This window comes from Carya illinoinensis, chromosome 6 (assembly GCF_018687715.1).
Source record: "Carya illinoinensis cultivar Pawnee chromosome 6, C.illinoinensisPawnee_v1, whole genome shotgun sequence".
Lineage (NCBI taxonomy): Eukaryota > Viridiplantae > Streptophyta > Magnoliopsida > Fagales > Juglandaceae > Carya > Carya illinoinensis.
The window spans coordinates 2,394,813-2,417,228 of NC_056757.1; the positions used below are offsets into that span (position 1 = coordinate 2,394,813).

The 22,416-nt window shown below is 37.0% G+C and overlaps 1 non-coding gene across 1 annotated transcript; it reads right to left on the minus strand.

Moving 5' to 3' along the window:
• Window positions 1–17,409: 17,409 nt before the first annotated feature.
• On the minus strand, window positions 17,410–17,516 carry LOC122314636. The gene has a single exon (XR_006243851.1). It is a non-coding gene; the product is annotated as a small nucleolar RNA R71 (small nucleolar RNA).
• Between the last annotated feature and the right edge of the window lie 4,900 nt (window positions 17,517–22,416).

A 22,416-nucleotide genomic window follows, 5' to 3' on the forward strand; every position in this document is an offset into this window, starting at 1 on the left:
ATTAAATATAGCAATTTGATTAATGTTTCCAATGCTTTAGATGTGCAGTGGGGAGGTAAGTTGCAGGGACCTAAACTCGCTGCAAGTACCTTTGGTAGTATTTTTTTTTTCTCCTTCACTTCTCTTAACGTCGTTGGTGTTAAAGTTTCATTTTGACACTAAAAGTAACTAGAGTTATGTTATTATTATTTAAATCAGTTATTTTATTTAAATCTGGAATTTAGTGACTGACTTGACTAATTTAATTTTCCAAAGACCATGATGAAATAATAAATTATATAATTGTGTTAATATCAAAAACTACAGTTAATTACTATTGGACACAATTCAATCAGTACCTATAGTAAGTAACGACCACAATTTTCAATCAATCATTAAGTAATTAAATATTTTGGTTTCATAATAGGAAATCCAAATATTCCCTTATATGCACTGATGAATATATTGGATCAAATTATAAAGCATCACTTTCATGTAATATAATAAATCAAACACATTCATTCATCTAAATCCAGTTGAAAATTCACATTAATGTAGTTATGAGCTATAGATTGGGGTGGACCAATTGGAACCAAGAGCCTACAACTTACAAATTACAGAATATATAGAACACTGCAGTGTTTCTAAACATTAGATGAAACTCTTAACATTCATTTAGCTATTTTCACAATGTCCTCAAACTTTGTGATAAGTAATGAATTATTAAACCAAGTGCACCTGGGCATTGTTGGCTTTGCAACACAGATGGCATTGCATTTCAACATGCAAATTTAAGGTGAACGGAAATTAGCTTTGCAACGTAAGATAACTTTTGGCCTACAAAGGTGATTAATACTCCTTAATCGAATAATAGATTTATTTATCTTCTCATACTAGGATACAGTTGAGGTGACCTGAAGCGCCTTCATACCAGAATATACAATCAGCAGAACCACTTTTTCTAGACAATTTCAAAACCTATCTTCACATTAGATAACTAGTCATCTAATTAGGGATTTCAACATTGCAAAAATTATGCTAATCAGAGGACACAGGTACAAATTATCACCCAAGCTCTTTTCAGCAACAATACCCTCGTCAACTCGTAGCCAAAATGCAGATAAAAAAAACAAAAAGTTCAAAAAAACGAGATGCTTTCAGATTCAAACAACTAGAAATAGTCTACAAACAAAAAGCTCCCATTTTTGTAAACCAACGAGAGCGGATGAAGGGGGAGAGAGAGATTCAATTGCAGAGATACCTGTGGTGACGTTGGGTATGTAAACACCCAAGCGTCTCGCTCGAAAACGTTTGGCAACCGATAGTCTTGGATATATCGGCTCAAAAAGCACTCCAATAGTAACGATGGAGGAATGGAGATTGTATGGAGAGGGAAAGTTGACCGTGCCTTCCGCGGAAGGCAAATGGAATGGAGGAGAATCTAGGGCTCCGGTCGTAGTCGACAATGAAGGTAGATACTACGCCATGTGTATCAGGTTCGTTTCCTGGGCATTGAAGGTAGGCAAATGGCTTTGATCGTCGAAATGGAGAAGGAGCTCGGTAACAGAGTGGGGTAGTGTGATTTTGGGGGGAAAATCTAAAAGTATTGCTGTAAGTTGGCGCTGAGATGCATTAGCAACGATAGTAGCTGCTGTAATAAAATCAATCCTATTGCAACGCCTAGTTTTGCTTTAATAAAGGAAAAAAACGCTGTAAATATAAGGTTAAGTGACCGCCTATTTTAAAGTGGGCTATTACAACAAAAGCAAGCAAGGAGTTAAAAAATGTTGCAAAAAGCCATCAATTACAGCGATTTTTTTTGCAACAAAATAAAAAATGCTGCAAAAAGCCAAATTCCTTATAGTGACAGTTTCCAAGTTAAAAAGATTCATGTCTCTGAACAAAGCGCAAGCATGCTAAAATTCTATTTAACAAAAGACCAGCTAGATTTTGAGAATGCAGAAGACACGCAACATTTTTTGGGCATCAGTTTTTATGCAAAAGATCGCACATGGAATGCAAGTTGCAACACTTTTGCCGAGCCGCATGACTTGGGGAATGCAAGAGATGAGGGATTTCTTTGGACTGGGGGACGCTGCACTGCATGGGGGACTTTTCACTTTTTGGTCCTGAGGACTTATGAATGCATCATGCAATAGGGAGAAAAGAGAAAGACCAATTATGCAGTGAATTAAAATGGGTAAGACAACTGGTTTGCTTTTAGAGGAGACAAAGGAGTCTTCGACGAGAGGCATCACGTGAAAGACTTGAGACAGAAGAAGACACATAGAAAAAAGGGGAAGGACTTTCTGTAGTTAAAAACAGAAAGAAAGGAAACACACAATGCAGTAGAGGTGCACAGACTCAACAGGGGACTAAAAAGGAAAGCTTTGGGGCTGCCTTTATGGAGAGCTGTTAGTTTTAAACAAGCAAACAGAGGAAAAAGAAGAGTATTTTGAGAGAAACTTCAATCTCCAACGTGAAGATTGATTCTAACTGTTCTGCTCCTTCATTTCTCATTAATCTGATATATATGTTTACATTGAGACTCACAAACTTCATTAAAAATAGAGATACAACTTCCAAACACAATACAACTTCCAAACACAAGCTAATAATAGTAAAGACTAAACATGGTAAACTCAGAAATAATGTGAAGAATATTTCTGGAAAATAACATCACATTAAACCAACTTCAATACTCCGCCTTGATGTATTTTTCAGATATTCCAAGCATTGATCTAAGGAACTGAAAATTGTCTCTAGGAAGAGCTTTTGTGAAAATGTCAGCTATTTAATCTTCTGAACGACAAAACTTTAATTCAATTTCTCCACTTGCTTCCACTTCACGCAAAAAATGGTATTTGATTGCTATATGCTTGGTTCGACTATGCTGAACATGATTCTTGGCAATAGCAATTGCTGATTTATTATCACAAAAATCTCAATAGAACCTTGCTGTTTTTCCCCCATATCTTCTAGAATTCTTCTCAACCATATGGCCTAGTTTGTTGATCCAACAACAACAACATACTCTGCCTCGGCTGTGGATTAAGCTACATTTCCTTGTTTCTTTGAACTCCAAGAGAACATAGCAGATCCAAGGCCAAAGCAATATCCTGAAGTGCTTTTCATATCATCAGATGAACCTGCCTAATCATTGTCAGTGAAACCTACCAACTTTATACTCGAAGATTTCTTGTACCACATGCCCAAACCAATTGTTCCTTGCAAGTACCTTAGAACTCTCTTAGTAGTTCCAAAATGAATCTGACTTGGACATTGCATAAACCTTGAAAGCATACTGGTAGCAAACAGAATATCAGGCCTGGCATTGCACAAATAAAGCAAACTTCCCACTAAGCTTCTATAGGTTGATGCATCCACTTTCTTGACACCATCTTCCTTTCTTAGCTTTTCATTAGGAATCAATGGTATTGCAACTAACTTGCAACCTGTCATATTAAACCTTTTCAACGGATCTTCTGTGTATTTCTTTTAGGAACACAAAATTCCATCTTTTTCTTGGCTTACTTCCATCCTGAGAAAATAGTGCATCTTTCCCAAATTAGTCATCTCAAAACTGGCCATCATTTCCTTTTTAAATTTTTCAATCATCTCTACATTATTTCCTGTAAATTCAAGATCATCAACATACAAAGATACAATGATCATTTCAGCACTGTTTTGTGACTTCACATACAATGTTGGTTCACTTTTACTCCTCCTGAATCCTTGATTAGTAAAGTAACTATCAATTCTTCTATAACAGGCATGTGGTGCCTGTTTCAATCCATACAAGGCTTTATTTAGCTTATAAACTTTGCCTTTTTCTTTTTCAAACCCCTTAGGTTGATTGACATAAACCTCTTCTTCTAGTACACCATTTTGGAATGCTGACTTTACATCTAGTTGCCAAATCTTCCATCCCTTTTGAGCAACAAGTGCAACAAGTGCTCTTATAGTGTCCATTCTTGCAACCGGTGCAAAAGTTTCATTGTAATCAATTCCTAGTTGTTGTACATAGCCTTTGACTACAAGTCTTACTTTATGCTTCAGTATTGAACCATCAGGATTCAACTTGGTCTTGTAAATCCATTTAACTCGAATGATTTCCTTATTTACAGGTTGAGCCATTAATTCCCAAGTTTCATTTTTCTCAATCATTTTTATCTCGTCTTCCATAGCTTTCAACCACACTCTTTCTTTTGATGCAACTGTAAAACTTTCTAGTTCAAGAGAAGTGTAATTGCAATGTTCATAAACATCACTTAGTAATCTTGTTCTTCTTATGGGAGATTCAGGAGATGACTCTTCATCACTATGATCAGAGGAAAATTGTTAAGCAGAGGAGCTTCTGGTTTCAGTTTACTGAAAATCTCTGGCTTCAACTTCTGTTTCTTCTTCTATTAGTGACTCAACTGGTACCTCTACACTTTGTTTAATCACTTTCTCAGCTTCCCTATCCCAAGATGCATTTTCATTAAACTTCACATCTTGGCTCACAATCAGTTTTCTTGTTTTCAAGTTGAAAATTTGAAAACCTTTTGAAATGTTGCTGCATCCCACAAATATCCCTTTTTCTGCTTTCTCTTCCAGCCTAGTTCTCTTTTGAGCTGGAACATGTATATAACAAATACAACCAAACACCCTTAAAAAACTTCTAGAGGGTTTAATTCCACTCCAATTTTCAAAAGGTGTATGACTTTCAACTGCTTTTGTAGGCACACGATTAAGCAAGAACATAGCAGCGTTCACTGCTTCACCCTAGAATTCTTGGGGCAATCCTTTTTCAAGTAACATGCATCTTGCCATCTCCATGACTGTCCTATTCTTTCTCTTGGACACTCCATTCTGTTGTGGAGAATAAGCTACAGATAGTTGATGTTCTATTCCCTCAGCTTCACAAAATTTTTCAAATTCTTTGGAGTTATATTCACTGCCTCTATCACTCCTTAAAAATTTAATTTTATGGCCTGACTGCTTCTCAACCAGTAGTTTAAACTTCTTGAAAACACCAAAAACTTCAGATTTTTCATGAAGGAAATAAACCCAAATTATTATAGTAAAATCATCTATAAAAAGAATGAAATACTTGCTTTGATTGTGAGTTGAAGTCCTCATTGGTCCACATACATCAGTATGAACCAGCTATAATTTTTCTTTAGCTCTCCAATTGCTTTCTGAAGGAAATGGCAGTTTGTGTTGCTTTCCAACCATGCACCCTTCACACACTTCAGTTTCTTTTTCCAAGAGAGGTAAATCTGTCATCATCCCCTTCTGATGCAATAATCTCAATGAATTAAGATTGTAATGCCCAAATCTTTGGTGCCATAACATTGTCTCATCCACTGTTGCCACCATAGCCTTAGGAAAACTCCATTGAATGGGAAAGTTTCTACTTCTCTCCATTTTTACTTTAGCCAATTCCATTTTATTTTTTTCATCATATATTCTACACAAATCATTCTCAAAACGCAAGGAATAACCGTTTTCCATCATTTGGTTGACACTTAACAAGTTTTGATCAAGTGAAGGAACAAGTAATACATCTTTAATAAACTTGGTACCTTTCTTTGTTGAGATGGCCACCGTGCATTTTCCTTTAGATTCAACAAATTCTCATTATCCCATCTTGACTTTGGCTTTAATAGAAGTGTCCAGATCAGTGAAAATTGTTTCATTAGAAGCCATATGGTTGCTACAACCACTGTCAATGAACTAGAATTTTTCTTCTTGAGTGAGGGCTTGACATGCAAAAAACAAATGCTCATTCTCCTTTTTTTCTTCTGAATAGTTGGCTTGTTGATTATTCTTGTATCTACAATCCTTTTCCATATGCCCAAACTTCTCACAATTCCAGCATTGAGGCTTCCCGGCATGATAGCAATTTTTCTCCAAGTGGTTTGTTTTCTTGCAGATACCACAGGGAGTAAATTCACCCATCTTACCTTTCATCTTGCTTTCTTTTTGAACATGATCAGAATTCTTTTGATCTTTATGAGGTTTTTTCTTATAATCCTTTGTTTTCTTATTTTCCAGATTCACCTTGGATTGGAAAGCATGCTCCAAGAAATCATCACCCCTTCTTGCTAGCCTTTGTTCATGAGCTTGAAGTGATCCCATCAGCTCTGTAACTGACAGAGTTTGCAAATCCTTCGACTCCTCGATTACTGCTACTATATGATCATATTTTTCAGGTAAACTAACCAAAATTTTTTGAACAATCCTTTGATCAGTCACCTCATCACCATGAGCCTCATTTGATTTACAATTCAACTAATCTGGAACAATACTCTTTCACTTCTTCCGAGTCTTTCATCTTTAAATTCTCAAACTCCCTTCCCAAGCCTTGAAGTTTGATGAGTTTTACCTTAGCATTTCCTTGGAATTCTGACTGTAGAATCTCCCATGCTCCCTTTGAAGTGCTAGCCCTCATCAATCTTGGAAAGATTGATTTAGACACAGCTTGCTGCAGGATGAACAAGGCATTTGCATCCTTGGTGCTTTCTTATTTATGTTGTGCAGAATCTGAAACTCCTTCTGAAGGAACTGCAACCCCTTTTTCTACTACATCCCATAGATCCTGAGATAAGAAAAAAGTCTTCATCTTTATACTCTAATAGTCGTAGTTCTCACCACTGAAGATAGGAACTGATGTAGTTGCTTCAAAGGCAGCCATTTTCAACCCTTAGACTAACTTGGTTAGCTCTGATGCCAATTGTTAGTTTTAAACAAGCAAACAGAGGAAAAAACAGAGTATTTTGAGAGAAACTTCAATCTCCAATGTGAAGATTGATTCTAACTGTTTTGCTCCTTCATTTCTCATTAATCTGATATATATGCATATATTGAGACTCACAAACTTCATTAAAAATAGAGATACAACTTCCAAACACAAGTTAATAATAGTAAAGGCTAAACATAGTAAACTCAGAAATAATGTGAAGAATATTTCTAGAAAATAACATCACATTAAACCAACTTCAATAAGAGCCCAGGACCTTTTCGAAGGGATTGGTTTAAATGGAGAGAATGAGTTTTATTTTTCAGACAAAAGGGAGAGACTTTTTCATGGGGAGAAGGCAAGGATTTCTTTTTGGCAACTAGAGAAGTGGCACTTCAGCTTTATAGAGGAGTAGGGACGGAGTAGCGATAGGCAGCTGAAAAGAAGAGGAAAAGGACATTGCAGAGGACTTTAGCTTTAGAGGAAGGAATGAAAACAGGTCTAGAGTTTTTGAGGGGACCTACTCTTATACGGAAGGGACTGGAGAGCTGGAGGGAGTTTTGGAACAAGGTGGCACTTATTCCAGAGGGAGAGGAACTTTTGGAAGTTGTTATTATTATTTCTTGTTTGGGTTACAGACTGAGGGGGCTTACTTTCTTGTTCTGGGTTGTAGACGGAGAGGCTCTGATTTTTGAGAGAGAAAAATGCAAGGCTAAAGAGCTTTAGCTTTTGGAGGCTCTAGTCTCCGTTTGGGTTTTAGGAGGAGCTTTTGTCTGGAGCTTGGGTGACGTGGACTTCAGGAGTGAACTGGACGAGACGGAAGGTAGCTCTCTCTTGCAAGGAAGGAACACACTGCACTTCACTTGGGGGGTTCTTTTGGGCTCTATTTTCTCTCTACTTTTACTTTATGGTCTAGGTTGTTTTTCTAGTGTTGATTTGTGGATTTTATTTTAGTTTTCTGATGGACAATATTTATTTGATTTCTATGGCTCTTGTGATGAATATGGTTGGCTAAATTTTTGTACTAAGGTTAGAGGTGAAGTCTAATGATTTAGACATTATTTTCAGATCAACAATAGGATTTATATTGTGAGTTTGATCGATTGAATGGTTTTATTATTGGATACTTTGATTATCTATACATTTATCTTAGTTTATTGTGATTTCTGAATACATTGAACACTTGAAAAAATTCATGTGATATTCAAATGAGTTTGTGAATGTTATAATCATCAATTGTTCATGCTTAATAATTAGTGACTATTTTTCTTGACCTTAAATGCTAAATCTTTCAATTAAACGGAATCATTATTCTAGTTTAATTGAAGTAAATCGATCAGAAACACTATTCTAAATTATTAGATGGATCCTCGAAACCATAGTTGTTTTCCATATTGATTTATTTTATCATTTTAGTTTTATTTTGTTACTTTAAAAATCTCCATCTCAGTAAATTTTCTCTTCTATTTGATTGCACGTTCCTTTTTGTAATTTCTTTTCATTGTTGAGTTTATTTTTCTTATCATATAAGTCAATCCATGTGGATTCAATCATGTTAGGTACTACAATACCTGTATACTTTCAGGTAAAAATGTTCTAAATTAAATGCTAGTTGATCAGTCAAAGTTTAGGCCCAACACTCTTTTTGGCATAATTAAATGCTAAACCTTCATTAAACACAATTCAATATATATACCTTCAATAAATACAATAGAATTCATTTCATATGTCTATCTCTCTCCTACTAGAAATTCTCAAATTTGCCAAAAGAAGTTAGATCACACTGATGCGTCACCCTCAGGGGCAATCATAGGCATGTGTGGCTACCACGTGTGACCATTATGGGATGTATCCAAGGCCTCCTCATGTTTTATTTGCTCTTTTTCATGTCACTCATTTTTAGCTCATTTTCTTGTTTTTTTAGTGCATTCTTACGCCTCCATTTCCCTCACTTTTGTCTGGATGAAAAAATCCAACATCTACAGCTACACAATCTTCCACCTATGTCATGTTCAGTACTACCACTGGCCTGGAAATCCACCGACCTACTTGTTAGAAAAATGAATAAAATTGTAGTGATAAAATAAAGGAAGAAAGCAACGATATGGAGAACACAATGATGGAGGTCTGAGGGAAAAATATTCTATATTCCTTATGTTCATTACAATTTCCTAAGCTTTATACAGAGGCAAAATAGACAAAACAAAGAAGAAGATAAAAATGCTACTTCTGTACAAAAGGGACATGAAACTTTATTTACAATCAGAGGTGCATTTCCTATGCCATTCGAAAGCAGTTACAGACTACTGTCATGTGCCCATTCCACTCACTTTCCATCTTTCTCTGTTGCAGGCTGTGTGTTTGTCTTGTGCCACAGTAGTTTTCTTCGATTCTTGCTCAATGGACTCCATTTCATGCAGTTTTTGTGACTCCCCCTCAAGATGGGCATAAATATTCAAATTGCCCATCTTGGGCAATAGGAAATGGAAGGTGGTAGTGTAAAAATATCTATAAGTTGGAATGAAGATATATGTATTGGTGTGAGGACCTTGGCTAATACATTCTCTCTAACAAAATGATAGTCCAATTCGATGTGCTTGGTCCTTTCATGAAATACTGGATTTTTATTGAGGTGCAAAGCTGCTTGGCTGTCATAGTATAGAAGTGCATGTTTAGTATGTTCAGTATTGAGGTCTTTCAGCAAGGAAACAAGCCATACAATTTCACAGCTAGTGTGAGCTAAGGCTCGATATTTTGCCTCTGCAAATGAGCGTGAAACAATGGCTTGCTTTTGGATTTCCAGCTAACTAGAGAATCACCAATAAAGGTGCAAAAACCAGTGATTAATCTTCCTGTTTCTGGGCATGCAGCCCAATCTAAATTACCAAAGGCCTTGATGTTGGTTGAGATTGAGATGAGAAGAATATGCCCTACCCTATAGAACCTTTCAGATACTTTAGTACTCAATGAGCAGCACACATGCATTTCTATTGGTTTATCCATGAATTGGCTAAGGATACTGCCTGCATAGGTGATGTTAGGTCTGGTTATTGCAAGATTAATCAATCTCCCAATTAGTCTTCTATAACTTGTGGAATCAACCAATAAACCTGAGGAAGAGTGGGTGAGTTTGTGGTTAACTTCCATCAGGGTGCTAACTAATTTACATCCAAGAAGCCTTGCATCTCCAAGGATCTCTAGGTTGTACTTTCTTTAACATAAGTGGATGCCACCAGATGATCTAGCAATTTCCAAACCTAAGCAATACTTCAAAATGCCCAGAATATCCTTGATCTTAAACTGAGAGTGCAAGTGAGCTTTCATGTTGTTAACAGCTTCAAGGTTGGAACTCCCTATGACTATGTCATCAACATAAACCAAGATGGCTACAAATCCATTCTCATCATTTCTTGTAAACAAAGAGTAGTCAAATTTAGATTGTTGAAAGCCAATATGAGTAAGAGAAGTAGAAAATTTGGAGTACCATTGCCTAGAGGCCTATTTAAGGCCATAATGGGACTTATGAAGTTTACAAACCAGTTTCTTATTTGCACAAGATGACTCCCCCTTACCATGAAAATTAGGAGGCAAGTCCATGTTAATCTCCTCATCCAAATCACCATGAAGGAAAGCATTGTGTACATCCAACTGATAAAGGTGCAAGTCATGGATGGCTGCCAATGCAAGAAAAACCCTGACAGTAGTGATCTTTGCCACGGGGCTAAAGGTTTCTTGATAATCAAATCCTTCCCTTTGAGTGTAGCATTTTGCCACTAACCTTGCTTTGTGTCTCTCTACTGTCCCATTAGATTTTAACTTGACTTTATACACATACTTGCAACCAATAGTTGTATTTCTTGGAGATAAGGTGGTAAGTGTCCATGTCCCATTTGCCTCTAAGGCTTCCAACTCAGATTTCATTGCATCTTGCCAATCTTTGAAATTCATAGCTTCTTGGTAGATTTTGGGTTCATGAAGCAGGGAGAGAGAAAGGGCATAGGATTTATGATGAGGAGACAAGTGATCATATGAAAGGTATTGGTTTAGAGGATGTGCAGTAGAAGTGGAGAGGGCACAAGGATTGGCAAGGGCATGAATGGCTTGGCAATGGTAATCATGTAATTATGTAGGTGGTTGGTGAACTCTATGTGATCTTTGAAGGTTGATGGGAGGTGTGATATCAGCAGGAGAAGAACCAGGATTTCCATGAATCGGGGGAGATGGAGTTGGTGAGTATGGAGCAGAATTCTCATGGGGAAGAGGAGAACTAGTCAGAGGGTCGTGAGTTTGATCTTGTGATATGTGTTGTTCAATAGGGGTGACATAGGAGGTGTATTGGGAAGTGGAGGTATGACATGAGAGGGATAATAAGAAGGGGATGATGATGAATCTGGTAGAATGGGAGGAAGAACTAGCTCATTGGCATGATCAGGATGAGTGGTATTTGGACTTGAGCTATGGAATGGGAAAACAGATTCATAGAATGCAACATGTCTTGAAATGAAACAAGAATGATCTTCTTTTTCATAGAGTTTATAATCTTTCACACCAGCTGGATAGCCTATAAAAATACACTTCTTTGCCCGAGGATTAAATTTAGTTCTAGTGTGTTTGAGAGTGGGGGCAAAGCGCAAACATCCAAAGACTCTTAGATGTGTATAGGAAGGCATGGAAGAGAAGAGGACCTCATAAGGGGACTTGTTGTTGAAAACTGAGGTTGGAACTCTATCGATGAGATGAGTTGCAGTTAGAACTATATCTCCCCAAAATTTGAGTGGAAATGAGGCTTGGTAAAGAAGAGCTCGAGCAACTAAAAGAAGATGTTGGTGCTTCCTTTCCACTACCGCATTCTGTTGTGGGGTATAGACACATTATTTTTGATGTAAAATTCCATGAGAATTGTAAAAGTCATGCATCTGAAATTCTGACCCATTATCAGATCGTATTTGCTTGATTTTCGCATTGAATTGAGTCTTTACCATTTGGATGAAATCTTGCAAAAGTGTCCTAACTTCATATTTGAGTTTTATTTGGTATACCCAAGTGACTTGAGTATGATCATCCACAATAGTTAAGAAATAATGGTGACCTTGAATGGATGGATTAGAGTAAGGGCCCTAGATATCACAATGCATTAATTTAAAAGGAGAACAAGTGGAAGATGTACTCAAATGAAATCGTTTTCCAAGTGACATATGGTGCATTGCATATCTTTGTTACACTTTATATTGGGAACATGGGATTGGATTACATCCATTCTTTGATGAGATACAAGTTCTAATCGAAAATGCCAAAGATCAAAACTCTGCCTTTTATTTGCATTAAGGGCTTGACTGGTGGTAGTATGACTGGAGGAGAGAAAACTTTTGACAGCATTACAGGAAACAAAGTGATGATTGAGAAAATAAAGACCATTGCAAATCTTAGCAAGACCAATCGTCATCCACGAGGACAGGTCCTGTATAAAACAGAATGTTTCCAAGAAAACAAGACAAAGAGAAGAGTTGTGAGTGAGTTTACTAACAGAAATAAGGTTGAGGGTGCAAGTAGGTAGACAAAGAACATTGGTGAGGATGAGGAAATCTGAAATTCTTATGGTGCCAATGTGTCTAACTCTAACTCGAGTTTTATTAGGTAAATGAACATAAGCTTGAGTTTCACAGGTGATGGTGGTGAGGAGGGAAACTGAGCAGACAATATGGTTGGTAGCCCCAGTGTCAAGAATCCAAGGTGTGAGTTGTGATTCATCATATTTGTGATGCATTAGAGAATGGTAGTGTTGATCATGATCAGTAGAAAAAATGGAGCTAACTGGTGTATCAAAGGTAGTTGACAGAGAGGATCTTTTACCTACCATGTTTGAGGAATGAGAGGTGCTAGCTGAAGCATTGGTTGGCATGGTGAAGTGTGTCTTAAGCTGGTCTACTAAAGGGGTGGATTCATTGAGGTTGAGCTGAGAAGACTGGGCATTGATAAGAGCAACAAGCTGCTAAATTTGAATCTCAGTTAAAGGCAACTGTGAACTATTTGGAAACCCTTTGTCATGGTTTTGAGATGTCACTTGATGGGCTGAGTGCATAGCTAGAAATGTGCCAAAGGAGTGTCCTAGTTTGGTCTTGGTGAATTTAAAATTAGGGGGAAAACCAATCAATCGATACCATTTTTCTTTGGTGTGACCAGTTTTCCCACAATGGTAGCATGTGATTTCAGCTCTCTCCTTCTTCTTAACATGACTGTGAAATGCAGCCAAAGCTGAGGATTTAGGACTAGGCATTACCAACGTCTTAGCTTGTCTTTGCATTTCCTCTTGCAAAACCAGAGAAAAGATCATATCCAATGTAGGCATAGGACTCATAAGAATAATTTGTCCTTTGATACAATCAAAAGTGTCATTTAGGCCAATTAAAAACTTGAATACATAATCTATTTGCTGAATTTCACCAAGGGTTTTTAAGGTTTTGCATGTGCAAAGTCCACAAGAGCAATGAGAAAGAGGCCTGTAGTTGTGAAGCTCTTTCAAAATAGCATTAAGTTGGATAAAATAATCACTTACAGACTGAGTTCCCTACACTATCGATTCAAGTTGTTGTTGGAACTGATAGATGCGAACATTATTAGGTTGTGAGAAATGTGTCTTATGCTTTTCCCATACTACTTTGGCTGAACTGAAATATAAGACATTGGATGCAATTTCCTTTGATATAGAGTTGAAGACCCAAGAATTGATCAAATTGTTGCATCACAGCCAAGGAACATAAAGAGGGCTAGCAAGGTCAGGCGTCTCAATGGTTCCATCAAGGAATCCAAGTTTGTTTTTGATTGAGATGGCTAGAGTAAATGATTGATGCCAAGAGAGGTAATTAGAACTTGCTAGATGTGGTGTGACCACCACAGTGTTGGCATTGTCACTGTGGTGTAGATAAAATGGGCTATTGGGATCCTCAGAAGGAGATGAGTTTTGAGGAGGAGAAAAAGCATTGGACTCAAACATTAAGGGTTTATTCTAAATGATATTGAAGGAGGACTCTAAACTTTTCTGAAAGAAAAGATATGGTTGACAGCAAGAAAAGAGACCATAGATCACAGAGCTTGTAGCTCTGATACCATGTTAGAAAAATGAATAACATATTAGTGATAAAATGAAGGAAGAAAGCAACCATATGAAGAGCACAGTGATGGAGGTCTGAGGGAAAAATATTCTATATTCCTTGGGTTCATTACAAATTTCCTAATTTTTATACAGAGGGAAAACAGATAAAACAAAGAAGAAGACAAAAATGCTACTTCTGTAAAAAAGGGATGTGAAACTTTATTTACAATCAGAGGTGCATTTCCCATACCATTCGGCTAAAGGATAGAAAGCAGTAACAGACTACTGTCATGTGCCCAATATTCCACTCAATTTCCATCTTTCTCTTCTGCTGGCTGTGTTTGTTTGGTGCAACAGTAGTTGCCTTCGATCCTTGCTCAATGGACTCCATTTCATACAGTTTTTGTGACTACCACGCCTATGCAACCGACTTAATTGATATACTACCGATGAGAATGACCCACACACCGGACTTTATAAAATTGTTTTTTATTATTAAGTAAATATGATATATTCATATCAAATCATGATAATTTGTACGATAAGTTTATTTTTGTAAAACAAATTTGTAGGTCATTTAACATTACTCTTTTTTCCTAGCATTTTAAAAAAAATTCTTTATGCTACCATATGTGATTGAGTGCCCTTTTTAAAAATATTATTACTCTCAATTAAAATCATCCATCTAGATTGGATGAATTGAATAATATCTGGATGTTTGCGGGCAGTTTTCCAATTTAGCCAAAGAGTTTTGCTACATACAAACAAAGTCGTGTACTAATCTACGTACCAATACTGATTTATTCATACTTAAAATTTAAATGAACACTGTTTTTAATAAAATATACTTTTTGACCAATCATATCAAATTGATGCACATATTAGTGCACAATTGTGCTTACAAGTATATTTTTTCTTAGCCAAATAATTGCATTTGTTATGCATGTCAGGATATTAAAAAAAATTACTAAAAAGATGTAATTTAGATTATAAAGTAAAAAAGATATTATTTTGAAATTAGCATATATAATATATATCTCCTCTCTCACACCTGATCTCTCGCCGGTATCTCCTCCAACAGGCATCGTGTTCAAGTAATTAAAGGAAATGCATATTTGCTTAGATTTCACATTTTCATCTTAGGCTTTTGAAACCGGAGTTATCACTCTTGCAATATTAGCCAGTCATTAATTCTGGATAGGACATTTTTCTTTCGGAGATTGATCTTAGATCTTGCTTTTGGAGTATGAAAGGGGTGGGTTAACCTGTACAGTAATTGCTAGGAATCTTATTAATGATTATGTACGAAGGTCGTTGGATGAATTAAGTGGTCCTTGGGGAAAACCTTATATATCTTCTTGACTCTATTTAAAAATGTCAATACTGTCGTACGTTAACAATAAAGTATTTTGAACTGATAGCAAATAGTGCATAAACAGTAAAATTTGCTAGAGAATAGTACATAAACAGTGTACAATTCGGCTGCAAATTAAAATAGTTAGACTTACACCATTTTTAAATTTAAAAAATTAAAAACTATTCATCTCATTTTAGTATCTAAACATAATTTTTTTTTTACAAACTATTTTATTTCATCTTAATTCAAAAATCTTATTACTATTCAAAATATCTCATCTTATCTCATTTGATCTGTATATCCAAACGATGCCTTAATTTATTATTAATTGATGACTTGCAAAATTTCGTATTGCAGATTTTACAAGATCGCTCGAGCGGAGGCTTTTGGCCGCTTGAGCGAATTCAGGCAGATTCAAACGCTCGACTGCTGCTCGACAGTGAGCTCGAGCGGGTTGCTGGAAAACAAAGATCGCTCGAGCGGAGACATTGGCCGCTCAAGCGAAATCAGGCAGAGTCAAATGCTCGACGTGCGCTCGATAGGACGCTCGAGCGAAATCAGGCAGAGTCGAACGCTCGATGTGCGCTCGACACCCCACTCGAGCGAACATCGTATTTTGACAGATTTAAGGTTTTCCGCCGTCACACCATATAAAAGGGATTTTTCACTCTATGGCCGCGGTTGTTGACTGGAGAACACTTTTTGGGGCAGAAAAACACAGCTGGAAGGATTCAATTCATCTGTTTTGGAGAGGGGATTCCATATTTTGCACGTACGTTGGAATCATACACGAGCACAGACGGGAGAAAAGCATTGAATCATTTCCTTGAGTTTTTGAAGATGAGTTGCGGCTGCGAGGAGTATTTTTTAGCGTTTATTTTCTTCCAGTATTCTCAGAACAATTATGGTGAATTCGTTTATGTTGAATTCCATTTCTAGCATGAGCTAAATTTTATTTATTTTAGGAAAACGATGTAACCTATTTCTGAACTATGCTTGATTGTCTATGCTAATTTAAGGCAATTCTCTCTTTGTTTATCTGATTTATTCTGAGTTTATTGCTTCTAATTAATTGGCCATTGATTAGATGATATTTAATCTTGTGATTTGCTATTGAAAGAGGGAATCATAGGGTAGATCTTGAATATTTCAGCATAGGAAAGTATAGAGATCGAAAGACTTGTATGAACCTATGTAGTAATTAAATCATTAGTCTTATTGCTTTCTTGCTTTATTAATTTGCATATTCTTGTGTGAATTGATGAACAAGAATAATTTTCAATTGACTATCGAAAGAGGCTGTTGGATCAATTAGAGATTTGCTAATGAATAAAAAGAATTAAATTAAATTAGCTGGATAAGAAAAACATAGTGAAGAATTAGGTGAAATCGATTTCCTAGAAGTTTTCTTTCCCATTAATTTGATCTTCGAACGTCAGTTTTATTTCCTTTGCATATTTCTCTTTGAGTTGATCTTAGTTTAATTTGCAACTACAAAAATCTTAGTGATTCCTCTAGATAAAATCGAGATTAGTATAATTTTGGTATTTGGCAAAAGTAAGGTACCATTCCCTGAGGACGATCTTTTCTTATCACTTTATTATAAAACTACGATACTGTGCACTTGCAGTTTTGCACCGATCAAGTTTTTGGCGCCGTTGCCGGGAATTGGTTTATTCTTATTCTTTTTGTCAATATTGATACAAAGTAATCTTGGTTTTAATTTAGAAATTTTATTTTATCTTTGCTCTACAGGTGTGTTTTTGACGTTGGATGCGCCGTGCTAGATCTCGTGATATTATTCATTTTGATCCAGAGATTGAAAGAACTCTTAGATTACGAAAAAGAAATAAGATACTAGTCATGGCTGAAGAAGAATGTGAGGCACTACCACGCACCTTGAAGGACTATGTACGACCAGTTGTGAATAGAAATTACTCGAGCATAATGCGCCAGACAATTAATGCCAACAACTTTGAGCTCAAACCAACTTTGATTAGCATGGTGCAGCAGACTCAATTCAGCAGATCGCCACTGGATGATCCCAATATTCATTTGACAATGTTCTTGGAGATTTGTGACATTGTTAAGATCAATGGTATTATTGAAGACACCATTAGACTGAGATTGTTTCCTTTTTCTTTGAGTGACAAGGCTAGAGGTTGGCTACAATCTCTACAACCGGGAAGCATCATTAGTTGGCAGGACATGACTAAGAGGTTTCTTGCTAAATTCTTTCCTCCTGCAAAAACAGCCCAACTCAGGAGTGAGATTGATCAGTTCAAGCAAAATGATTTTGAGTCACTCTATGAAGCGTGGGAGAGGTATAAAGACTTGGTTCGACGTTGCCCACAACATGGATTGCCAGATTGGTTGCAAGTTCAGATGTTCTATAATGGGTTAAATGGGCAAACTTGAACTATAGTTGATGCTGCTTCTGGTGGAACTTTGATGTCAAAGACAGCTGAGGGTGCTACTGCCCTTTTGGAAGAGATGGCCTCAAACAACTACCAATGGCCAACTGAGATGACTTTGGCTAAGAAAGTTGCTGGAATTCATGAATTGGAGCCGATAGCAGCCCTTTCAGCTCAAGTAGCTACTCTATCTCATCAGATTTCAGCCTTGACAACACAAAAGATACCACAAAGTACAGAATATGTTGCATCTACAAGTATAACAGTTCCAAGTAATGAAGCAAGTCAGGAACAAGTTCAATATGTCAACAATCGGAACTACAACTATCGTGGTAATCCTATGCCAAATTACTATCATCTAGGGCTTAGAAATCATGAGAATTTTTCATATGGAAATACGAAGAATGTATTGCAACCTCATCCTCCTCTAGGATTTGATAGCCAACCAAGCGAGAAGAAGATGTCACTTGAGGATGCCATGGTTTCCTTTGTTCAGGAGACCAATGCAAGGTTCAAAAAGACTGATTCACGGTTGGACAACATTAAGACTCATTGTAGCAATATGGGAGCCAGTATGAAGAATCTTGAAGTGCAAATTGGGCAACTAGCCACGACTATTAATGCCTAACAAAGAGGAGCTTTTCCTAACAACACTGAAGTGAATCCAAAGGAACAATGCAAGACCATCACACTTAGGAGTGGAAAAGAAATTGAGAGGTCACCATTAAAGGAGAGCAAATCCACCCCTACTGCTGCGAACAATTGCCAAAGCAAAGGTCAAGTAGAAGAAGAGGAGATTGTCAATGATACACTAAGAGAGACCGACTTGCCTCCTGCAATTTCATTTCCTGACAATCCTCCTATTCTCGCTCCTCCACTTCCTTACCCTCAGCGTTTTCAAAAGCAAAAATTAGATAAGCAATTTTCAAAGTTTTTGGATATTTTTAAGAAAATTCACATAAATATTCCTTTTGCAGATGCCTTGGAACAAATGTAAAACTCTGTCAAATTCCTGAAGGACATCATTTCCAAGAAGAGAAGATTGGAGGAGTTTGAAACAGTGAAGTTTTCTGAAGAATGCAATGCATTCTTCAAAAGCAATTGCCTCAAAAATTAAAAGATCCGGGGAGTTTCACTTTACCTTGCACTATTGGGAATTCATTTTTTGATAGGGTTTTATGTGATCTTGGTGCTAGCATTAATCTTATGCCACTTTTTATATGCAGGAAATTAGGACTTGGAGAGATGAAGCATACAACAATTTCTTTGCAACAAGCAGATCGGTCCATCAAGTATCCACATGGAATCATAGAAGACGTATTGGTAAAGGTGGATAATTTATTTTTCCTACTGATTTTGTGGTGTTAGACATGGAAGAAGATGAATAAGTCCCTCTAATTCTTGGCTGACCATTCTTGGCCACGGGAAGAGCTTTGATTGATGTTCAAAAGGGTGAATTAACATTGAGAGTTAATAAGGAAGAAGTTATGTTCAACATCTACCAAGCCATGAAATTTCTAGAAGATCCAAGTACTTGCTTTCGGGTAGATGTCATTAAGCAATGTGTAGAAGAGGCATTTCAAGAAGATATACCATCCGATCACCTAGAACGATGTATCACCACTTCATCTCATGCTTTTGATTTTAATAATTCTGCTGTTTGTGAATCTGACTTGTCTTTTGCTAGTGAAGAATTTCTCTACTATGTTTTTGCTTTGGGAGCATTGCAGCAGGTTACATCACTTAGTAATGAAGTGGGGAAGCTAGAGCCGGTGGTACCAAAGGCTGAATCTGAAAATGTTAAAGAAAAGATGCAGAAAAATACAACTCCGGAGTTGAAGCAATTACCTGAGCATCTTTGCTATGAGTTCTTGGGGGATAGTGATACCTTTCCAGTGATTGTTGCTACATCACTCACACCCGAAGAAGAGGAAAAGTTGCTGCGTGTATTGAGGGAGCATAGAACAACCTTGGGATGGACTATTTCTGACATAAAAGGAATAAGTCCCTTCATTTGTATGCACAAGATTTTAATGGAGGAGCTTTACAAACCAACGATCGAGCACCAAAGAAGATTAAATCCAGTAATGAAGGAAGTAGTGAGAGTTGAAATTTTGAAATTCCTTCATGCTGGAATTATATATGCTATTTCAGATAGTTCATGGGTAAGTCCGGTGCAAGTTGTACCAAGGAAGGGTGAAATGACGGTGGTGAAAAATGACAATAATGAGTTCATTCCTACAAGAACGGTCACGGGATGACGTGTATGCATGGATTACTGCAAGTTGAATAAAGCAACAAGGAAGGATCATTTTCCACTTCCATTCATTGATCAAATGTTGGATCGATTGGCTGGGTACTCCTACTATTGTTTTTTGGATGGTTATTCGGGGTATAATCAGATTGCTATAGCTCCTGAAAATCAAGAGAAAACTACATTCACATGCCCCTATGGAACGTTTGCTTTTAGGAGGATGTCCTTTGGATTGTGCAATGCCCCTGCGACATTTTAACGTTGCATAATGGCTATCTTTTCTGATATGGTGAAAGATATAATGAAAGTTTTCATGGATGATTTTTCAGTTTTTGGTACATCTTTTGATCATTGTTTGCATAACTTAGCTTTTGTTTTGCAGAGATGTGAAGATAAGAATCTAGTCCTGAACTGGGAGAAGTGTCATTTCATGGTTCAAGAAGGGATCGTGCTTGGCCATAGAGTGTCATCTAAAGGAATTGAGGTGGATCGAGCCAAAATTGCAACCATAGAGAAACTACCACCTCCAAAGAATGTGAAGGGAATCAGAAGTTTTCTGGGACATGCGAGATTTTATAGAAGATTTATCAAGGATTTTTCTAAACTCTCTAAACCTTTATGTAATCTTCTTGAGAAAAATTCTGCATTTGACTTTGATGTTGTTTGTTTGCAGGCCTTTAATGCACTTAAGGAGAAACTAATTTCAGCACCAATTGTGATTGTGCCTGATTGGAGTCAACCTTTTGAAGTAATGTGCGATGCAAGTGACTTTGCAATTGGAGCAGTGTTGGGGCAAAGGCGAGACAAGCTGTTTAGAGCCATCTATTATGCAAGCCGGACGTTGAATGAAGCTCAATTGAATTATACGACAACTGAGAAGGAGATGCTTGCTGTGGTGTTTGCTTGTGACAAATTTCGGTCCTACCTCATTGGTACAAAGGTGATAGTGTTCACTGATCATGCAGCACTTCGCTATTTGTTTGGTAAGAAGGACACTAAGCCTAGGCTAATTCGTTGGATCCTCCTTCTTCAAGAATTTGATTTGGAGATTCGAGATAAGAAAGGAAGTGAAAATTTAGTTGCTGACCATCTCTCTCAGTTAGAGCAAGAGGAAGAAAAAACAGATTCAGTGGTCCAAGAGGCATTCCCTGATGAACAATTGTTTGCATGTGAGATCAAGCTTCCGTGGTATGCTGATATTGTTAACTACCTAGCTTGTAAAGTTTTACCGCCTGATCTTACTTACCATCAACGTAAGAAGTTTTTGCATGATGTGAATTATTATCTTTGGGATGAGCCTTTATTGTTCAAAAGATGCCTTGATCAAATCATTAGAAGATGTGTGCCAGAAGAAGAGATGCAAGACATCCTCCATCATTGCCATTCATCATCATATGGAGGACACTTTGGAGCCACCCGTACAGTAGCTAAGGTACTTCAAAGTGGGTTCTTTTGGCCTTCTATTTTTCGTGATCGTTACACTTTGGTGAAAACTTGTGACCGGTACCAACGTATGGGAAATATTTCAAGGCATCATGAGTTACCACTGAAAGGTATCTTAGAAGTTGAGTTGTTTGATGTTTGGGGAATAGATTTTATGGGGCCTTTTCCTCCTTCTTTTGGTTTTGCTTATATCTTATTAGCAGTTGACTATGTGTTAAAATGGGTGAAAGCAATTATACAACAACAAATGATGCAAAGGTAGTGCTCAAATTTCTGCACAAGAATATATTCACAAGATTTGGCACTCCACGAGCTATTATAAGTGATGAAGGGACTCACTTTTGCAACAAGTTGTTTGATAATCTTCTTTCTAAATATGGTGTCAAGCACAAGATAGCACTTGCTTACCATCCTCAAACTAATGACCAAGCTGAAATTTCAAATAGAGAAATCAAGAACATCCTTGAAAAGACGGTCAAAACCAATAGAAAGGATTGGGCGAAGAAGCTTGATGATGCTTTGTGGGCATACCGTACAGCCTTTAAAACACCTATCGGGATGTCTCCATACCGATTAGTGTTTGGAAAGGCATGTCATCTTCCTGTGGAGTTGGAGCATAGAGCTTATTGGGTTGTAAAAAAGTTTAACTTTGATTTGAAGGCAGCAGGTGAAAAGCGACTTCTTCAATTGAATGAGATGGAAGAGTTCTGGATTGATGCATATGAAAATGCAAAGATCTATAAAGAAAGGACGAAGAAGTGGCATGACAAACAGATTCTTAGGCGAGAGTTTGCTCCAGGATAATAAGTTTTACTCTTCAATTTACGACTCAAACTCTTTCCAGGAAAGTTGAAATCAAGATGGACAGGTCCTTATACAATTCATAAAGTTTTCTCTTTTGGAGCAGTAGATTTGAAGGACAAGACAGGGAATATTTTCAGAATTAATGGTCAGAGATTGAAGCACTACTATGGAGAACAAATGGAGAGGAACTATGCATTTATTCCTCTTGGAGATCCTAATTGATGATGATTGAAAAGTCTGGCTGTAGACTTTAAAACAAGCGCTTATGGGAGGTAACCCATAGATCTTTCTTTCATTCTTTCATTTATTTTATTATCTTTATTTATTTAGTTTTAATAAATTGGTTTT